Source organism: Hordeum vulgare, chromosome 2H (genome assembly GCF_904849725.1).
Source record: "Hordeum vulgare subsp. vulgare chromosome 2H, MorexV3_pseudomolecules_assembly, whole genome shotgun sequence".
NCBI classification, from domain to species: domain Eukaryota; kingdom Viridiplantae; phylum Streptophyta; class Magnoliopsida; order Poales; family Poaceae; genus Hordeum; species Hordeum vulgare.
This window is the reverse complement of record NC_058519.1, coordinates 256,679,882-256,701,089: the sequence shown is the minus strand read 5'-3', so window position 1 is coordinate 256,701,089 and position 21,208 is coordinate 256,679,882. Positions and strand designations below refer to the sequence as shown.

The 21,208-nt window shown below is 41.1% G+C and overlaps 1 non-coding gene across 1 annotated transcript; it reads left to right on the top strand.

The window, feature by feature from the left end:
* Positions 1-20,752: 20,752 nt before the first annotated feature.
* Positions 20,753-20,859, top strand: LOC123433692. The gene has a single exon (XR_006625020.1). It is a non-coding gene; the product is annotated as a small nucleolar RNA R71 (small nucleolar RNA).
* Positions 20,860-21,208: the final 349 nt, after the last annotated feature.

Below are 21,208 nucleotides of genomic sequence, written 5' to 3'. Positions count from 1 at the left end.
CTCACCAATATTTTCATTCAAAGCTTCAACTTTTATTCGAGGAAGAATCCTCCCATGGTTGAGTTCATGTTATATGACATCCCCCAGTGCATGACACTACAGGATTTTTGCAATGTATGAAAATTACTTTATGTTGGGGATATCCGTGACCCTCGCCCACGGGACTTGGAGGATTTCATAGGTACTATTGCTGTTGGAGAGGAGAGAGGAGTGTCTCGCGCTAGAATTGCTAGCATACATTTTCCTGTGCTTCGGTACTTCTCATTATTTGTGGGAAAATGTTTGATTGGCCGTGGGGAGGCTGGATCACTTAGCTCTCTAGACCTTGCGGTTTTGCGCGAAGGCCTTTATAACGATAAGACTTATAGCCTAGGTGCTATAGTAGCCCATCGGTTGAACACCAACCGTTCCAAGGGTGTCGTCTATGGAGGTATCTATGCTACCCGTCTTGCCAGACACTTTGAGATACCCGTTAGACTGGGGGAGGAAGGAGAGATGCTTCTCGCTAATAAATATCTGGATTATGACAACATGGTTCGCCATGATTTTCTGGATAGAGATGCTAGTGGACGGATGATTTATAACCTGGTATTTAGTCAGGGTACTCGAGAAACTATTACTTTGCCTGCTCCTTCTTTGTTCGATCTTCATGCAGGCAGGTACACTATTATGCCCTCGGACATCTACGCATATTGGGGCTTGGCCCAACCACAGGTGCCCATGCCCGAGCCGCTAGTCGAGTACCAGACGCCAGTTAATTAGTGGGAGCCAGAGGAGCTCACACAACAGTGGCATCGACAGTCTGCTCCGGAGTATCACGGAGCTGGTTATTTCTCACCATGGGAGTAAACCAAGCTAGGCCAAAAGCCTAAACTTGGGGGAGTACGTGTTCTCACCGACCTTACATTCATGCTTATGCTTTCACTTTGTCAGTCGGTGTTTACACTTTGCCACTGTATAATCCATGCTAGTTTATTTTCGTTTTCTTGTTTTCTTGTTTTGTGTCCTTTTGAGAAAACCCAAAAAGATTTTCTTTCTTCTTTTTCTTGTTGGGAGTTTTCCCGTGTAAATAGTTTTCTTTTTCTTTGGGTCAAGGTAGAAGATATTGGTTACAATGTTTAGTGGCTCTTGCATGCATACCTGTTTAGCTTTCAAAGAGCCATATTACATTGTCTTCTCCTTTGTGTTTTCCTGCAGATTCAACTTAGTCCAATGCACGAGCACTCTTATTATTGTTCAAATCATTCGATCGTGCAAGTGAAAGGCAATAATGATGATGTATGATGAAGTAACTAAGACTGGAAAAGCTGGTATGAACTCTATCTATTTTGTTTTTATAAATATGACTAGCTTGTCATGTCTGATTCAGCTTTGTGGTGAGAGAACCATGTTTGCAATGACAACTTAGAGATCATAGTTTCTGATGCCATGCTTAACTAGCTGAGAGCTTATAATGGTTTGTCTTGAATGCCAACATAGATTTTGAGATGACTATGATGTAGTATGATAGGATGGTATTCTCCTTTGAATGATTCAAGTGGCTTGACTTGGCGCATGTTCATGCATGTAGTTGAAACAAAATCAACATAGCCTCTATGATGTTCATGTTCAAGGTGATTTATATCATGTTCATGCTTGCATTCAATGTTAGTCAAACTCATTGCATCTTGATGACTGTTGTCGCTCTCTAGTTGGTCGCTTCCCAGTCTTTTGCTAGCCTTCACTTGTACTAAGCGGAATACTGCTTGTGCATCCACTTCCATAAACCCAAAAGTTTTTCCATGAGAGTCCACCATACCTACCTATTTGCCGTACCTACCTGCCGTTCCAAGTAAATTTGCATGTGCCATTCTCTAAACCATCAAGAAATAATCTGTTTTGCATGCCCGAACCGCTCATGTAGTGACAGGGGGCTATTGGTATCTTCCATGTTAGTCGTGTTATCCTCGACATGTGTTTATTCACTGTCATTCACGAGAAAGGGGCCAGTAATTGGAATGCCCAGTTCCACGCTTAAATCGAAAACATAATTGTAAAACAAGACTCCCCCCGGATTGATGTTAGTATGGACGGTACCCGAGGATTCGGCTAGCCGTGGAGTGTGATTGATTGCTGGTGGGGAGTTAAAACTTTACTTTCTGTTTTCAAAGCTTGACCTCTGGCACCTCTGCATGGAAGATATTGAGAACTCTTGGTCATTGCGTTGACAATGAAAGCAGGCCACCCAAAATTATTATCTCTGTTTTCAAAGCTTGACCTCTGGCACCTCTGCAAATCAATGCTTCCCTCTGCGAAGGGCCTGTCTATTTATTTTTCTGCTGAGTCATCCTCTTCTTATATTAGCACCAATTAGAGAGCACCTCTATCATTTTTATGCTTTGCTTCTGATTGATATTGAGTATGACTATGACTGGATGTTCGTTGCTATGAATTACAATGTTTAGTCAACCCTTGATCTTTGAAAGTGCTCTGCATTTATGTTTTGCGGTCTCAGAATGCTTAGCTAGCGAGATACCACCTATTCATATTGCTTCATGCTTGTTTTGATTGAATTGTGTGTATTCGAAACTCATTATTATTTGCTCGTTAGCTGATTATGCCATTGATATTAGTTTATCGTGAGACCTTTGTGTCACTTGCTTATGTGGTTAACTTGTGATCTTGCTAAAATTCTGGTTATGAGTTAGACGTAGTTGCAACAACAAGATCAAACAGAGTTTGTCAAAGTTTATCTTTCTCTTTCAGTTTGTCAACTGAGTTGCTTGAGGACAAGCAAGGTTTTAAGCTTGGGGGAGTTGATACGTCTCCATCGTATCTACTTTTCCAAACTCTTTTGCCCTTGTTTTGGACTCTAATTTGCATGATTTGAATGGAACTAACCTGGACTAACGATGTTTTCAGCAGAATTGCCTTGGTGTTGTTTTTATGCAGAAATGAAAGTTCTCGGAACGTCCTGAAAATTTACGAAGAATATTTTTGGAAAATATGAAAAATACCTCCACAAAGATCCACCGGAGGGGATGGGCTAGTGGGCCACAAGCCCTGTAGCCGCCGCGCCCTGGTGGCGGCTAGCAAGCTTGTGGGGCCCATGTGGCGCTGCCGCCCCCAAACTCAGCTCTATAAATTCACTTCCATACCAGAAAAAATCAAGAGAGAAGATTTCGTCGCGTTTGCGATACGGAGGCGCCACCACATCCTGTTCTTCATCTGGAGGGCCGATCTGGAGTCCGTTTTGGGCTCCGGAGAGGGGAAATCATCGCCATCGTCATCACCAACCTTCTTCCCTCTCCAATTCCATGAAGCTCTTCATCGTTAGCGAGTAATCTATTCGTAGGCTCGCTGGGCGGTGATGAGTAGGATGAGATCTATCATGCAATCGAGTTAGTTTTGATGGGGATTGATCCCTAGTATCCACTATGTTCTGAGATTGATGTTGCTACTACTTTTCGATGCTTAATGGTTGTCACTCGGGCCCGAGTGCCATGATATCAGATCTGAAATTATTATGTTGTCACCAATATATGTGTGTTTTAGATCCGATCTTGCAAGTTGTAGTTACCTACTATGTGTTATGACCCGGCAACCCCGAGGTGACAATAACCGGAACCACTCCCGGTGATGACCATAGTTTGAGGAGTTCATGTGTTCACCAAGTACTAATGCGTTGGTCCGGTTTTTTATTAAAAGGAGAAACTTAATATCCCGTAGTTTCCTTCTGGACCCCGCTGCCACTGGAGGGATGGACAATAGATGTCATGCAAGTTCTTTTCCCTAAGCACGTATGACGACACACGGAATGCATGCCTACATCACATTGACAAACGGGAGCTAGCCACATATCTCTCCGTGTTATAAATGTTGCATGATGAATATCATCCAAACAAATCACCGACCCATTGCCTACGAGTTTGTCCCACTGCTGCTGTTACTACTTTTGTTGCTGCTGTTACTTGTTTTGATCTTCTTCTGTCAATACTGTTGCTGCTGCTGTTACTTGCTCATGTTGCTACTTGCTACTGCTGTCACTACTGTTGTTCCTTGCCACTGCTGCTACCTGCTACAATACTTTTTCTTGCATCGTTGCCGGGAAAGAATATTTCCCATCCACGGGCAACTCCTGGCGCCATTGATACGACAGTTAGGAATAGTCTGCCTTGTCACCTGATCGTTTCTGGCACCGTTGTTATCATACTACTTTGCTGTTGACACTTTGCTTGCAGATACTAATCTTTTAGGTGTGGTTGAATCTGACACATTCAGGTGCTAATACTTGAGAATATACTTTCACTTCCCGTCGTGCGAACCAACAAATTTGGGTTGAATACTCTACCCTCGAAAACTGCCCCGATCCCACGCACTGGTGGGCTATTGCAAGACAATTTCTAATTGTTGAGCAATCGAGAACATCATTTTTCTAGACTTTGCCAGGGATCTGCTAACAACAATCTACTCACTCATGGGAGAATTGCTAAATCATTTAGGAGTTCTAGAATCAAGCGTTCCAGATCCACAAGGGGCTAATGGTGCACATGCGGGTGAGTATGGGCAATGTGGCTTGCAAGGCGGCTCGTCTGGTGGTTTCTGAGGATCGGGGTTTAACGAACCAGATGGCTCGAGGTCAGATTATCAGCATCAAGGAAACTCTGGAAATGGACAGTGTACTGATCAAGGCAATCAACAACATAACATTCAATCCGGTTTTCAAAGCAACCCCAACCAGCTGAACAATGGCCAATACCATATTTTCATCACCAACACTTGCAAACAAGACATGAAACAGAAGGAGAGAGCCATCAATATGGTTGAGCCAGCGGTCCCTAGATATCCAAACTGGTCTGAGGAGACGATCATCTGTATCAGAGAGTATCATTCTCCCTAAGTTTACAATCCACGAGATTTAGCTTTGGTGGTGGCTCCTCAAGTGGGTGATTATACCCTGACAAAGGTCCTCATGGGTGGAGGGAACAACATCGACATCCTGTATTATGACACCTTCCGACGGATGAACCTTCACGATAAAAATTTACAGCCTTCCACCATAGTTTTTCATGGCATTATTCCTGGGAAATAAGCCGCCCCAGTAGGACTGATGAAGCTAAACTTTGCTTCCGGGGACGAATTCAGTTGCGGATCGGAACGCCTAATGTTTGAGGTGGTAAATATAAAAAGTCCTTATTGCACTCTTTTTGGAGGCCGACTTATGCCCGGTTCATGGCTCGTCCCTTTTACATCTACCTCAAGCTCAAGATGCCGGGTCCCAATGGCACCGTAACGGTCGGAGATAGCAGGAAAATAGCCCAAGAATGTGAGGAAGGAGAGGCGGCTTACACGGAGTGCACCTGTGGTGCCAAAAAGACAAATCTCCTCACAAACGAAGTTGACCCAACTAGCAAGGGTCCCCTCAAGTAAGCCAACAAGTTGAGTAAGTCAACTGGCCAATCTTCGGCCCTATCATATTAGAGAAAACAGATCATTAACTCTATGTCGACCACAAAGTTTCGTACAAACTTCTATAATATTTCGAATCTAGTAAAGCTTGTTTTTAGCACATAAACTGAGAATGAGCCTTTATTATTTGAAAATATGTTACTTGGGGGCTACTAGTGCAAACAAAAACATCGTGATCAATGGAATGAACCCGGCTTATCTGAACTCCAGATTGTTTGGAAGTAATAGCATTGTCTTTTGGAATCCTATTATGGGCTTTTCTATTGATCACAAGTCACTTGGGGGCTTCCAACTTATTGAGTTTTGCTTTCGCACCGTCTTGGTCCGGCAAAGATGCCACAAGATGGTTATACCTGCGTGTATATTCGATGAGACTCCGATCAAGTGACTCCATGTACTCTTTACTATTCAATCCAGTATGGACCCTGAATCAGCAAGGTTAAAACATTGGGTTGTCACGAGAGATACGGTGTACTGAAGCTAGGATTAACCACGGGTTATCACGAACGCTTCGTTCAAGCAGGACTTGAACCTCAAAAGCCGGTCTCTTTCTACCGTGTCTCACTGAGCTGTCATATGAATTATGCGTTATTTTTTGTGTGATCTTACATCCTAATTTTTCAAGGATAATTATTATTTAGGGTTATCATGAGTAACCGGGATAAGACTACTATAGTCATAATGGGACCAGTTCGAAATGGCACATCTCTTACATCAATGTTGTGAGAAATTGAAAGGGCGGGCCGAGCAAATCAAGTTTGTTTGCCTGCTTCAAGTCCTACTTCTTTACCGTGTCTCACTTAGCCGGCTTATTAAATATGGACAATAATCTACAAGGCATTACGACTTAGTTTTTCAGGAACAAGCCACATTTACCGGCTCATCATCGGCTGTTAGGTTATAAAAACTGCAATCATATCATGACCAGTTTAAATCTTATGTTTCCACTAAAGAAATTGTGGAAGAATTCAATGGGATTCATATACAAGTTTTTTCTGATGACCTGTTCTTGACTATTCTGAGCATCCGGAGCCAAGAAAATACAAGCATTATGGTAAAGGGATCAGAATAAAAGAACATCATGACAGGTTTATCATAGCAAGCTAAAAAGCGTGAACCAACATGCATGATGGCACGACAAAAACTCCTCGGAGTTTTTACTACCCCTATTACAAACTAACATCAGGAGTTGTTAAATATTTATATTTTTTGATCTAAAAAAACTTGGGGGCTAGTTCTTGGCTGGGGGAGTTATTACAGACCCGACTTTAATCTTCATCATCGGCTGAGTCAGCTTCAGTTTCCTTTGGCATCGTCATCATCAGTACCTTGTTGGCCTTTCTGGATCCACAGGATTGACCTCAGTGATTCGAAATTTCAAGTCCCTATAGTTGAAGCAGAAGCATCACCTTTAGATGCAGTTTTTCCCTTATGGTGATCGGGACAAGCTTGGAAGGCTGGTCTTCGGGCATTGGAATGTGTTCATTATCAGCAGTATATGGAGCATAATACTAGGACGTGTAGACTTGCTTTGCTAAAAAAGTCGCCAGTGGTCGAGCCTCTTTCATTACACGAGCAAAATCTTCACGGGTGAATGCTGAGCCGTCCAATTTGTATTATGGAAATCCGTCTTTCAGAGCCGCCAAGTCCAGTTCAGAAAAATATGCCTTAGCACACGCGAGAGCCAAATTTTCCCCTCCATGAGCCTCCGACTTCCGGGTTTCACACACACATTCTCGCACGGTGTAAAGTTGCTTTAACATTTCCTTGAGGGTCTGGGGTGGACATTTCAAGTTCTTAATGGCCATAATGGAATGGACACGCCCGGTATATTGTTATTCCACGTAAGTGAATATTACATTCAGCTTCATAATAAGCAACTCCACGAGGGACTGATGTGTTCAGCCTACACACAAAAGACAAAGTACACTTTAAGTCGCCCATTTTTCCTTCATATCAATATAAGAAGCTCAAAGGAATGAAGATTTCAAGATCTTACCAAAGATGGTGATTACCATCTCGTTGTGTTGCTTTATCAGAATGAAATAATTTTCCTTCAGCGGATCAAGTTTCTCCTCGGCCCTATCGGCACGGTTCAAAAGGGTGATTTTCTAAGTTTAGAATCTTTTCATGGCGTGTTCAAGACGGTCCTGCGCTTCACAAGTGGAATTTTTAAAATATTCCCTCATGGATTCGGCTTTAGTTATTAGTGTCATCTCTTCTTTCAGATGTTTCTGAAAGACCGCGACCACAGATTTAGCATGCCCAGCGTATCTCTGAAAGATGCACAAAAGTTTGACAAAGATTATGGTTATAACACGCCTTGAGAATGGATTAAGAAAAGCATGATAAGGAAAAATATTCTGAAGTCCCCAGCATATTGCACGCAATATACTCGACACTTGGGGGCCAATGCATAACGACTCTTTTCAAAATGATATTTTGAAAAAGGAAGACCCGCCTCATCCTGCAGGATGAGCCGGCCCTTGAGGGCAACACGTCAAATCTTCACCTAAAATTGCATCCTGAAGCAGTACCGACTTTATCATCATAACAACTCTGTCCTTGGGGGCTACGAACCCAAGCTCACATCCAACTGATTTAAAAAGAGCCAACTTACCATATTTATCTAATAAACCAGACCTTGGGGGTTGGAGATGGTATATAAAAATAGAGACTGAAATTGATATTGTAAATAGGCGAGCAGGAGTTTTCACCTCGTATTTTTCCGTAAGAGCACGAATCATATTGTCTTAAGTGTCTCGGATTTCAGTTAGATGGGTCAAGTATTGCTGGTGGATCTCTTAAACAACCAACAAATATATATTTGGGAGCTCCAATATGCTTTTCGTTCTTTCAAGATTCACTATCTCTTCCTTAGCCACAATCTTAGCAAGAGAGGTGGAAGCAATAGGATCTTGAAATTGTTCCTTTATAAAAGCAACATGTGGAGCGTCTTGGTTATCTGGTGGAATAGGATCATCCACATGAGTCGTCGGACTAGGAGCTCGAGCGGACTGGTCGGATGAACAGGAGTAGCAACTAAGGGACTTATAACCTGTGTTGGTATATCTATTAAAACTGGCTCATTCATTTTTTATGTCCCAACAACGGTTGCCGAATTTGCTACAACACATGGAATGTTTTCTTAAGGGGTGTCAACATTGGCGGCTGTGTTTTCCGTTTGAGAATCTGAAATATTTCGGTCCTCAACACGAGAACATGACGTGGTAACGTGACTAGAAAAAGTAGCATTGGCCCTACACAAGGCAGAAATCCAATATTATACTAAGGAAGATAAACATAGGAAATCAGGTCATGATAAAAAATTTACCCGTGGTTGATATTGAAAGTTGAAAGTTGAGTTGCTCATGAGGCGCATGATCATGGGGATGATTTGTGATTAAAGAGAAGTTAAAGTCTAAGAGTCTATTTTAAACAGGCCAGCTTTAGAGAAGAACCGGTAAAATTATACCTCAACACGAGTTTTGCGAGCCGACGGTGCATTTGACAAGCCTGGGTCAAACTCGACCATGTCACTCCAGGTCTTGCGTTTTGATTGACCAGCGAGCTGCATTTCCTTCAAGAGAAAATAGGTACCAAAATGATCGGCTTGATTTGGCATTTTTAGCTTTCAGAAGGCTTCCCTGGTCCTGCTTGTAACAAACTTTTATGGGTAATTGGATGAAATTGGAATTACCTCAACATCGTCGGCTTGGCTGGCTTTAGCGTCGCCCTGAGAAGAAGGCGTGCCAGTGAGTTTGGTAAACAAGCGGTCAAGTGAGTCAAGTTCTACCTCAAATAGTTCTTCTGAAGATGAGACAAGAGCCGACTCACCCTGAGCCAGATCATTTCCTTGGCTCATGTAAAGAACATGCATCTCAGGTGTGACGTTCCAAAACCTAGAATCCTCCTGCAAACAAAAGAGCATGATACAGATGTCGGGTCAAAATAAACTCAACAAAGGAACACAGTATACCTAGTGAGAAAAGATGAGTACTAGTGGAAGAGGATTCAACAAATAGAATGGGCCCAAACAGTAATGTTGCACCTCTCCTTTGAGTTGGAGAAAAACTTCGTCGTCTGTTTATTAAGAGCATCGACACATAAATCTTGGGTCGAGAAGCACTGAACATCAGATCAGGCGCTTGAATAGTCACAAATTAAGCCAGGCCTTACGCTGAGAGGCTAGAAGCTACACCTTAGCCAACAACGGATCAAGTCGATCCCGGTTAGACCATGAGAAACCAAGGCCCTCAACTTTGTATGAATAGGGGTCATTGTATCCCTCTCTTCATCTGTCGGCCATCCTAGGAGTATCACGTTGTTCCCTATCCTCTCCAATCTTTAACCCAAAATTGGATTTTCATATGCAGGAGTGGTATTTTTGCAATAAAACCAAGTCTAGAACCATCCTTCCGGATGACACACCAATCTAGACTCGGGGAACAAACTATTTTACCTTTTCTACAAGGAGATCCCACCAAGTTCACTAGAAGGACCGTTGTTGAGTTCTGTGTGGCAGTTGGCATAGAAGAATTCCCTCAATAGAGTCACCGTTAGCTCAATCTGGAGATATACCTCGCATAGAACTTGAAACTGACATATGTTGGACATAGAATTGAGGCCAATATCCTAAGGCCAGAGGTTGAAGAAGTGTAGAAGGTCCCTAAAGAATTTTGAGCTGAGAGGACAAAAACCCCTGAGTAGATGATTCGTGAAAATAACAATCTCTTTTTCACGAGGTTGCAGGTAGGGCTCTTCTTTAGTAGGTCGCAAGTTTATCACTTTCCGAGCCGACAACAATCCTTGATTCACGACGTTCCCCAAAGTAAGTTTGGATTCTTGGGTCCATGCGATGGTTTTGAAGCAGCTACAAAAGATGATAAATAGAAATAAGTCTGTGTGTGATACTAGTTTGGGGAATATTTAAGTCGCCAAGATTATTGCATAACAGTATCATAAGATGGCGAATGCTATAACCTGGTGCTAGGTCGGCAACAACAAGCACAGGATTTTGAAAGATAAACTCCATGAGAGACTTAGCATAAATTCCTCACAAATGGGTTACAATGAGTGGCATCTCTTTCGAAGGATCTAAAATATAAGCAAAAAAAGAGGAATATGTGTTCTCAAGAGGGCGGAAAGACCGGAACTCACAATGTTCATACATGTTTTCCTAAAGAGATTCATTGTGGATCTAGGTACTAGAAATGTCAGATAAGGCCGACTGCGAACCTATAAATGCATGAGGGGTGAAGATACTACGGATCAGTGGGGCAACTAGTCAGATGAGCCCGACGAACATGATACGAATGACCGGTGGAGTAGATTGAGGGATCTACGAATCATAATGAGAGGAGCACGTACCAGATTTCATCAAAGAAGGATTAGGATGGCTCCAATCCTGCGGCTACGGGTGATATCCGATGGAGCGGGCAGTGCGTTCAAGCGGTCTGGTCACCATCTTCCGGATCCCGGGATGCTCAGGGAGAGGAGGAGAGCGAGGAAGAAGAAGAAGGGAAGGATAGCACGGGGATTCGCCCATCTATTTATAAGGAAAAGAGGGGGACTCAAACGAAATGGTCGTAGGAAATTAGTGGATAGGTTTATGCCTAGATTTTCACAGGAGACCAGATTTAGTTCTATGTTTTGAAAAGATTCACTATGATGACCAAGATGACAATAGTCAGCATGATGACATCATGTGAATATGCGGTGAAAGAGCGCTATGTCTCAAACAACAAGAAATGACCAGCGCAAAGTTTAAAACTGGATTTAAGTTGGTTTTCACGGTTAAAGGGAGAAAGATTGCAGGCTCATAGTTTGGCAAATGAAGCTTGACATGAACAAGTTCAAATCAACCTCGGGCCTAATGTCGGGAATATTACCCCAAGATATGACCGGCCGTGTGGGCCGGGTTAGGGCATAGGCAGTTTAAGGATCCTGTGTCCGACGGGCCATAGAGAAGACAGGAGGACGAGCGAAAGGACTGACCAAGTGAGTCGCTAGGCGGCCTAACACCGGAAGATGATGACTCAAGTCCCACAAGGGCGGGAGGAGCCAGAAGCTTTCCTAACTTGGGAGGCAAGACGAAATAGAATTGTATTAGATCACGGGCTCTTATTTGACCTGGACTCTGTTGTAAACTCAAGGCCTCTACCTATATATAAAGGAGATCCCTCGAGCCAGAAAGATCAAGCAAGAAACCCTCGAGACCTAGATTAACTATTCTGCATCCTTTTAATCGAGATTCCCATTAATATAGACACAAAAGCAGGACGTAGGCTTTTACCTCCATTGGAGGGTCCGAACCTGGGTAAATCCATCTCCCGTTCCCAATTAGGCTCTTCGAGTCACCACACCGCAACAATGGTCTCACCACTAAGTCCTTTAACAAGGACATCTACCGTGATAAAACAACGATAGGGGGTGAATAGGCAGCTACCAATTTGAAGCTTTTCTTAAGAAATTAGGTTTAGCAACAAATACATTGTCTAGATATGATACTAGGTCAACAACCTATATGAGGCCAACAACAACCACAACAAGCAAGCAAAGGATACAACACAAGTAAAGCTTGCACAAAGTAAAGGTAAGAAATCATCACAAGTGAAACCGGTGGAGTCGACGATGTGTCATCGAAGTTCGTTCCCTTTGAGGGGAAGTACGTATCCATCGGAGAGGTGTGGAGGCACAGTGCTCCCCAAGATGCCACTAAAGCTACATATATCTCTTCACGCCCTGCCACAATGCAAGATGTCGTGATTTCACTAGTGGTTCTCTTGAAGGCGGCGGACAAACCTTTACAAACAAGGTTAGGGAAACTCCATAACATAATTGGAGGTTCCCAACACCACCATGAAGCTTCACCATAATTGATTGTGGCTGCTAGGTGACCTCTTCAATCTAGGGTGCTCAAACACCCAAAAATAACAAAATCTACACAAGAAAGTACAGGGGAATCAAGTTTCCTTTTGTGGAAGTGTAGATATACATCTCCCCCTTCAATACCAAGAAAATCAGCATGTTTGAGTGGCTGGTAGAGAGATCGGGCAAGAAATCTTGAAGGGCATTAATGTAGGAGAGAGGGATGAAAGAGGTGAGAAGGTAGGTGGAAGAAGCACCCCCTTTTATAGTGCCTCCCAAATCCAACCATTACAACATTTTTTACACTGCAGCGGTACAACCGCTCCATGCACCGGTACAAACGGTACACACAGTTATTCTACAGAAAACCATAGTGAGCAGTACAACTCATGGCGCACTTGGTAGTACCAGTTGAGAAGAACAACTAGAACAACGACTCAACCACCGCTCAACAACCGCTTGAAACCAGAGATGTGGCACCCTCTATTTGTAGTAGACACGTTGGTTGCACCGGTGCAACCGCAAGGACCAAGCACGGGTGGTGACTAAGTCCTCAGAGGTACAACTGCTCTGGACACCGGTAGTACCACTCAACAAGAGTTATCCGGAACAACTGGGCCACCACCACCCAAGTACCGCTCGACAACAGAACCTTGTGAAGTGGTAGGGCGGTACTGGGCCGGAACAACCGCCTCAAGCCACCTCCCCAGGGTTCGCCACACTATATAGGCGGTACAACCGCCCGGAGGCAATGGGACAACCGCTGTCAACCACCCGAGATCAGCAACCCTAGGGTTCTACCCCTAGGACTGTAGTACTTCTGAATGTACTGGTCCAAGCTGTACAGCCGCTTATGAGTAAAAACCACTCCCTGGTTGGATATTGAGGACCTCTCTCTCAATGAACGGAAGGATGATGGGTGACAAAGAATGTGTACATGCCTTGATTCACCCAATACCTTCCGATGTGATTGCCTCTTAATAGTACGGGTTTCCTACGAACAAAGAAATAAACACGTAGAGAACACCATATTCGTTGTTTTCTGTCCATTCGAAATGCCTAATCGTCTTGCATCATAGACAGAGTACCTAGAGAACTTGGCACCAGACTAGATCGCAAAGTGAGTTGTCATCATCAGCAAAAAACTAAGGTAGGAAAACTACCTAACAATCTCCCCCTTTTTGGTGGATGGTGACAACTACACGATTTGATTGAGGGTCTAGAAAATAAAAATGGACCTCCATGTAAATGTGTGCACCATTGTGATTTTCTCACATAAGAGATAGGGCTCCACCTTGATATTATAGACCGGCTAATGAGTACAAATGAAAAGAATAGGCAACAACTTGCATTTATACAAGATATGAAGTTGACCATAAAAGAAGGGCAACAATGATACTCAAGCTCTACTAATAGATAATTAAGATAGAATGGGATCGCGTGTCTCATACAATGCACAAAGTCTCCACACACGATTAGTTCACAAAACATTTTAGGACAAGTAAAAGTCCAACTGGAAGAAGCAAATCATATAACCACACCCACACAATTCCCGACATAAAAGAACTCTCTCCCCGTTTGTCATCAAGAAATGAAAAAGGAAAAGAGCATTGGTAATGCCCATATCTGTGTAGTCCAACTATGACTTCTCGGTCTCCTGTGGATCATCATCATTAGACTCCTCATCATTCTCCATAATATCATCGTGAGGAGTACTAAAAGTGGAGGCAGCAGGATGGCCGAAGGCCTCATCATCAGTCCAAGATCTATGCTCATATATGTACTTCTCCTCAGAAGTGATGATCTTTTAAGAACGACTATCAACCTTATGGTTGAGAGCCCGCATAATTTCAATATCTCTATGCTTGGGCTTCTAAGAGATTCTTCGGGAAGTGGGACTCCAACCATAAGGTGTTCCTCGCCTTAGCAGTTTGCTTGGTGATCCATCAGAGCTTGGCCCCGACCTCAAGCTCAAAGACATTGTCGCTGGAAGTGGAAAAAACATCCTCAGGATGACCAGAAGGAATGCGAGGCTCAACATGCTTCTTTTTACCGAGCTCCTTGAACTCATACATGATGACCTATGAACAGCCCAAAAATAGTTCACAAAGCACATTACAAATGGAGCATATAAGGGAACCTTCGAGTAAATGACCCTGTTGTATATCTCCTCCCACAACCATTTGGAACGTAAAAAGTAGAACCAAAGCCTGCTTAAGTCTTCATGGCCACGAGAAAATCTACCAGATAGCCTTAGATCTCATCTCGATTCCCAATCTTGTGCAGGTGCACATTGCGGAAGACACGGTGCATGATATCATAATCCTAATGCGAATGCTTGGACTCGCCAAGTGTACCACGTCCTGGAATGTACTAGGGGGCTAGCTCCTCCTTATCCATGGGGGTGGCATGGTTCTGAGGACACATGCCTCCATTACCAGGGAGACCGGTATCATCGTAACCCAGGGCAATGCAGAGAGCTCTCCAAGGAACCCGAAATAACTCATCAGGACTCGACACATGAAGGATAGATGAGGAGCCTCATCAGTGCCGAATTGAACTATGGCATATAACTGATAAACCAGCTACTAATACTTGTGATCCGCTTTGGGTTTTTCGTGAAGAGGAACGGGTGATGCAGCACAACATTGGTAAGTATTTCCTTTAGTAGAGAACTAATGTTTATCAAACCAATAGGAGTAACAACCAACCCCCGTCTTCAACCGCTACACACAAAAGCAAACAGTTGCACCCAACGCAGGCCAGAGAATTCTCAATCCCCTTCAACTCCTTGTTTGCAAGCTTCTAAGTAGTGTAGTTGGTAGTAAATAATTGTAAGTTGCAAAATAAAATAAAAATTATATAAAAACTACAAGGTATATTAGCGTTTGTAAACTTATAATTGAATAGATTAGGGTGCAATAGTTTTCCCTAGTGGCATCTCTCATCAAAGTACGCATATAGTGAGTAAACAAGTTACTCTTGGGCAATTGATAATAAGAGGATAGTTATGTCATATTCACGGCAAAGATCATGTGTATATAGGCATCACGTCCATAAGAAAATAAGCCGACTCCTACCAGCACCTATTATTATTACTCCACCCATCGACCACTATCCATCATGCATCTAACGTATTAAGTAAAATAGAGTAATGCTTTGAGAACAATGACATGATGTAGACAAAGAGAATTCAATTAATATGAACTAAACCCATCGTTTTATCCTTAGCGGAGACAATACAAAGACGTATCTTGTCCCCTTTTGCCACTGGGATATAGAAAATCATCAGATTAAGCCCACTACAACAGACCCCTGTCAATGAAAAACATAAATCTACTTCGCCAAAGCAAATCAATAGATCGAAGATATTTACGAAGCTATGATGATCATGAACATAAGAATCATAATAGAATTCAGAGAAGACTCAAAGATTTTTCATGAATAATCTGAACATAAACCCACAGTTCATCGGGTCCCAACAAACGCACCGCACAAAATAATTACGTCGAATAGATCAAAGCAAAGATAGCCATCTAGGTAGTAACTACGGACCCGTAGACCTCTGCTGAACTACTCACACATCACAATGGGAGCAGCAATGGTGATGAAGACGTACTCCATATCGACCCCCCCCTCTGGCAGAGAACTGGAAGGGGGCTCTAGATGGGCACACGACAGAACAGAAGCGTGCGGAATGGTAAAAACTGTTTCAGGTGGCTCTCTAGGGTTTTTGGAATATATGTGAGTTTATGGGCCAGAGAGGGGCACCGGGAGACAACCGACGGGGCATGAGGCAACACGGTGTGGCCTACCCCCCAGGGCGAACCATATTGGCTTGGTCTTCCCTCTTGAAACCTTTGGTATCCTCTCAAAGCTTCCACGTCTACTTTCGGTCCAGAAAAAATCATATTAATATTTCGTGGCAATTGGACTTTGTTTGGTACTATAAACCTAAAAATCCAAAAACATGCAGAAAACAACAACTAGCACCCGGCACTCAGTTAATAGGTTAGTTCTCAAAAATAATATATATTAGTAAATAAACGCCCAAAAATTATCGTAGAATGATAATATAATATCATGGAACAATCAAAAATTATAGAAATGTCGGAGACATATCAGCATCCCCAAGCTTAATTCTTGTTCGTCCTCGAGTAGGTAAATGGTAAAAACAGAATTTTTGATGTGACATGCTATCGAACATGTAATCTATTGAAGGTTTGATCATTGAGAAACGATGAATTAATAAACATCAACATAGTAATGCTTATAAGCATAAGCAACATAATCATCAAAGTTTCAAAGCATACGATCCTTAAAAAGTGTTCACCCGCTAATTATTTTATCATATAAATATAGCATGGCTCCATCCTCACCACATAAATAAAAATGTTCAGCACCATCGTGTAAAGTAAGGCAATTGGATCATACTTCTTAACATGCTTCAGCATTTTATTACTTGTGCAATATATGAGTGTGAACCATGGATATAGCATAGAGGTGGAATAGAATATGCTGGTAGGTTTCGAAGGGGTGAAAGTGGAGAAGAAAGTTTCGCATCAACTATGCGTATCAACAAATTATGGATATGCCTATCAATAGATATCAATGTGAGGAGTAGAGATTGCCATGCAACGGCTGCACTAGAGCTATAAGTGTATGAAAGATCAACTAAAGCTAAGTAGGTGTGCATCTAGCTTTATTGCTCATGAAGACCCCGGGCATTTGAGGAAGCCCGTCAATGGAATATACAACCCAAGTTTTATAATGAAAAATTCCCACTAGCATATGGAAGTGATAAAACAAAAGACTCGTTATATGAAGAACATAGTGCCACGTTGAGGCACAAGTGTGGAATAAGAGGTAGTAGCACTATCCCTTCTCTCTTTTCTCTCATTTATTTATTTTGTTTATTTTTGTTTATTTTTATTTTTATTTTTCTCTCCTTTTTTATTTTTTCTTCTTTTTTTGTCCAGAGACTCTTCCCGACATGTGGGAGAATCATTGTCTCCATCATCATTTCCTCTCTAAGACAGTGCCCTCAATAATGATGACCATCACACTTTTATTCACTTAGAACTCGATATGAAAAAACTGATAGGATGATATGACTCTATAGCAATGCCTCTAGTAGTCTACCAGGATATGCAATGATCTACGTAGCAAAAGATATCAAAAAATGGACAAGCCTTGTAAATATCAAACTAGCTATGTTATGAACATGCAAAGCAATATGACAAAGGATGTATAACTCATATGAAGTGGCGGTGGAAGTTGCATCGTAATATATATCAGAATGGCTACGAAAATGCCATGATAGGTAGGTATGATGGCTGTTTTGAGGAATATATAATGATGCTTATGTGCAACAGAGCGTATGATGTCATGTGGTTTGGTTGCACCAGCAAAAGTTGCCCCGATTCTTGAGGTGAGAATCGGCAATGCACGGTACTGAAGAGGCTAGCAAATATGTGGAAGTGAGAGTGTGTATATCCTTGTATTCACATTACTCATAAAGTACTCACATACTTATTGCAAGATTTTATTAGCTCTCTCAAAGCAAGGCACTACTTTCATGCCCCTAGGGAGGAGGTTGGTAGGAGTTAACCATCACGCTCCCCCGACTTAAACATCACTAGGATTTCAATGAGGAATAAGTATGCTCACGCATCATCACCATGTCATAAAAATATTTGGATGAACAACAATGATCATGCACTTATGCTCTTTCACATTACCATATTAATATCATTAACCATGATTTCTCTTTTATGTGCTACATGTGAATCTGAGTATGCACTCATTTAATACTTATTATTTTTGGAATATTCTTATAACCCATGCAAATTACCGTTGCTATTTATTAACTATCCAACAAATATAAGTGAAGAAGCATAGTGCCATTTTTTCTATAAAATCTATACGCCACCGTGCTCTAAAAGATACAAGTGAAGTACTAGAGCAACTACTAAGATCAAAAGATATAAGTGAAGCACAAAGAGTATTCTAATAAATTGTAGTGATAGGTTGTCTGACTCAAATAGGTGTGTGCAGAAAACAATGATTCTTGGAGACAAAAAACAAAAAGCAAACTAAAGCAAACGATGCACGAAGGAAAACACATATCATGTGATGAATAAAAATATAGCTCCAAGTGACGTACCGATGGATTGAGACAAAAAAGGGAATGCCTTCCGAGGCATCCCCAAGCTTAGAAGCTTGATTATTTCTACAATATTACATTGGGGTGCCTTGGGAATCCCCAAGCTTAGGCTCTTGTCACTCCTTATTCCTTCATCCATCGCTGTAACACCCAAGACTTGAAAACTTCAACACACAAAACTCAATAGAAACTTCGTGAGATCCGCTAGTATAATAACCATATCAAATACTTTTAGTTACTGTTATAAATTGATTCATATTTTATTATATCATAAGGTACTTAAATTCAACTTCTCCATGACATATACCCCCTGATATAATCCATAGCATCATCAAAACAAGCAAACTACACATGCAAAAACAGAATTTTTCTAAAAAAGAACATTCGATAAAGATTTAGTTAAGTGTCATACTTATATAATTCCAAAAACTATGAAACAATCTGAAGTCCTGGGTAATTTGTGTAGCAATACGTGTAGAAATTTCAGATCAAACATATGGTCCAGTAAAATTAGAGAAGTTATGCACTGGACACTAAAGTTTCTGTTTTTTTGCACCGTATCAATTCTACTCATCATGCAAGACATCTCAAAGCTTTAATTGGCACAAACACTAAATTAGACACAAACACACAATCATTATAGTATAAATAATTATGTTATGGCACACAAATAGAAAGTAAAATTAAAGATAACTATTGGTTTGCCTCCCATCTAGCGCTATTATTTTATGCCCCTAGCTAGGCATAATGCATATAATAATCAAGTGTTGTCATCTTTGACACTCCACCCATAAGTAGCCCTTCTGATATGTTTCTTTAATGTCAATTCGAACCAAATATCTCCTCTTTCATATCAATTAATGCACCTATAGTTTATAGAAAAGGTCTCGCAAGTATTATTGGACGGGATGGGTTGCATTCAATATCAAGAACAATAAAATATGTGGGCACATAATTTCTATTAGCAATTATGAGAACGCAATTTATTCTTCCCAAATGTTTCTTCATTGTAGAGTCCGCAAGATGTAGATTAAGGGAAGACTCATGAATATTAGTGAGACCAAGCACATCACATAAAGATTTAGGAATAGTTGAAACACGAGCACCTAGATCACATAGGACATTGCATTCATATTCTTTGATCTTAATTTTTAAAGTAGGTTCCCATTCATCATACAACTTTCTAGGAATAAAGACTTCTAACTCAAGTTTTTCATCATAAGATTTTACCATAGCTTCTATTATATGTTGAGTAAAAGTTTTATTCTGTTCATAAGCATTGGCTAACATGAAAATGGACTGCACCAAGGAAATACATTCTACTTAAGAGAAATTACCATAATTAAAATCCTTGTGATCCAAGATAGTGGGCACATCACTGGTTAAAGTTTTAACCACTCGAAACCCAATTTTTCCACTTTTGGCGTTAGAATCATCACCCTCCAGGGAATTGGGACGCTCTCTATGTAGAGTTGACTCATGTCCACTCCTTTTATCATTTATTTCCATACAAGTAAACAAATATTCAATAGGACAAGTAAAAGCCTGGTGGAAGAGCTTTTTCTAGGAATTCCCGCTTAGCTTTCAAGTTGGTGGTCCTATACCTACTTCCATTCAGTAGTCCCATTAAATTCATGATTTGGTGGCAAAGTTTTACTTTTTGGAATTTCTACATCAAGAGTAATCCTATCCATGTTTCGAGCAAAATCATCAATTTTGTGCAGCTTTTCATCAACCATAGTGTTGATTTTTTTGAGAACTTATGAATTCTTTAATGGTGTTTTCAAGATTACAAGATAACTTATTATTATTGGTAGAGGGATTCCATAAGAATTGCCATAAGAGTTTCCATAATCATTAGAGGAGTTACCGGGATATGGCTTAACATTGAAATTACGTGTATATGCATTGTTATTAAAATTATTTCATGAGATAAAATTCACATAAATGGCATTGCCGTTTTGCTCAATGAAAGTAGACAATGGCATGTCATTACGATCAACATAAGCATTTTTATTAGCAAGCAAATTCATAAGAACATCAACTTTTTCACTCAAAGTAGTGATTTCCTCAACAAAGTTTACATACTTACCAGTTGGACCTATTTCGGTATGCCATCGAGAGTAGTTGGTCCTGATATTGTCCAAACGTATGGCGGCCTCTCACAAGGTCATCTCTGTGAAGTTACCACTTGTAGCAGAATCTAGAACATTTCTATATACAAACTTTAGTCGAGTATAGAAGTTTTGGATAATCATCCACAAGTTTAAACCATGAGTAGGGCAATTTCTAATCATCAAATTCATCCTCTCCCAAGATTTTGCAACAATTTCATCATTATTCTGTTTAAAACTCGTTATTTGATTTCTAAGGGAGATGATGTTAGCAGGAGAAAAATACTTGGTAACAAAGGCATCTTTACACTTATCCAATGTTCCAATACTATTACGTGGTCAAGATGATAACCAAGATTTAGCTTTATCTCTTATTGAAAAAGGAAATAAATTCAACTTCACAATATCATTATCCATGTCCTTTTTCTTTTGCATATCATAAAGTTCAACAAAGGTATTAAGATTAGCAGCGGGATCCTCATTAGGACATCCCGAAAATAGTTATTCCATGACAAAATTGGCAACATTTATATCATAAGACTCCGCACTAGTGGCAGGTAGTATAGTAGTACTAGTAAAATCATTGTTATGAGTAATTGACAAGTCACAC